Below are 1819 nucleotides of genomic sequence, written 5' to 3' on the forward strand. Positions count from 1 at the left end.
CTGTGCTCTTCGCAATGTGGGTGGGCAAGAGCCAGAGGACACTCAACTCCACTGTTTACACTTCTTTATCCTGTCTTCAAGTGACAATTACCTTTCATTCTTGCCTTCTGCTGTAAGCCTGATTTGTCTCAACTATCTCAGTATCCTAAAAACATCAACTTTAGGGCCTATATCCAGAAGAGTTGAAAACCTTTATTCAAAAAGATATCCCTATGTTCACAGCAGCACTACTTCCAGTAACCAAGATATGGAAGCAACCTAAATGCCCATCAACAGAGGAATGGATAAAGACAATGTGGTACATACACAGTGGAATATTACTCAGCCATAAAAAGAATGAAATAATGCCATTTGCAACAACATGGATAGGTCTGCTTCTGGGAAGCCTGACCAAAACCATCAGGAAACGTCTGGGGAACGAGTGAAGGCACTGTGGCTCCAGGGATGCTCCTGAGGAGGTGGCGGTAGGAGCGACTTTGAAGCACCCGGAGCAAGGGTGACACGGGGAGTAATGAAAAGTCTCCAAGAGCCTCCACTTAAAAACAACAGGCACACAGGCTCTGGACTGCACAGGAGCACATGGGCCAGCACACAGGCTCTTCAGCATTCCCACGGACACCGTGAGCCCAGAGCCTTCTTGAAGGACCATTCTGGATGGGTTTATCTTCCGGGTAACTGAGCACGTGCCCTGTTAATGATCCTCGCCATCCATCATCCTCCACCCTTGTCCCCACTTCCCGGAATTGGGGGGGGAGGGGAGCTGGAGGTGGGCATTGGTGGCTAAATGCTCTGCCTCCTAGAGTCGCTCTGGATGTTTCTCAGGCCGTCCTTCTGGAATCAGTCCCATTGCCCAGAGCAGCTTCCATGGTCATCTGTGTGTTGGTTTTTCCTCCTTCCCTGTCTCCTGGGCCTGCCTTTTGGGATCACCTCTTAATTAAACTGCATTCAAGCCCTTGTCCCAAATTGCGCTTGCAGGGAATCGAAAACCAAGCCAGTGTTGTACTTAACATGGACTTTTTCCAGGCAGCTCAGGTTATCATTATCTACCCGGGGGGCTCTGTATTTACCTCCAGCTCTGAGCTGGAATAACATGTTGCCCTCGGAGCCACCCAAGTGCCCTCCACTAAATGCCTAGCTGCTCCTCTTTGGGATTTCATATCTGATTTTGCTCTTTTTCTCTTTGTTGCTGGCAAGTCTCCAGCAGGACTGCCACCCTCCTCCCAATTTACGATTTTGCCTTTAATCTACTACATTCTGGAAACCATATGATCAAACTTGATGGACTTGTGTCTAACATACAAGTGAACAGATCCCAAGTGCAGGAATGTTCCTTTGAGCAAATGCACATGCTTTCATCCAAGGCAGCGGAAACTTATGTTGGCTGCTCTCAAGACATGTTTCTTTTTCTTGGTTTAGAGCTCTAATGTGGAGAGCATAAAGGTTGGGTAGTGAAATTTTGCATGAATGAGTTCTTGTATTTCAATTTAAATTGACGATGCATTTGTGGGCAAAGGCAGTAGATCTAATAATACTTATTGCAAATGCCCTTAGCCTTCAGCCTGCCCTTTATTAGGACATGCTGACTCCATAGATGTAAGTTTTAAGACTCTGAGGGTCTTCACAAGTTTGCCAGCTTCACAGATGCCAAAAAATGTCACAATCCACAAAGAATGATGACTGACACACACAGTTTGGAGCGAATCTGTCCAGGGCTTGAATTAAAACCTCCCAGGCTTCCCAGGTGGCCCTAGTGGTAAAGAACCCGCCTGCCATTGCAGGAGATGTAAGAGACACAGGTTGGATCCCTGGGTTGGGAAGC

The sequence above is a fragment of the Giraffa tippelskirchi genome, chromosome 2 (assembly GCF_054371585.1).
Source record: "Giraffa tippelskirchi isolate mGirTip1 chromosome 2, T2T-mGirTip1v1.2.pri, whole genome shotgun sequence".
NCBI lineage: Eukaryota > Metazoa > Chordata > Mammalia > Artiodactyla > Giraffidae > Giraffa > Giraffa tippelskirchi.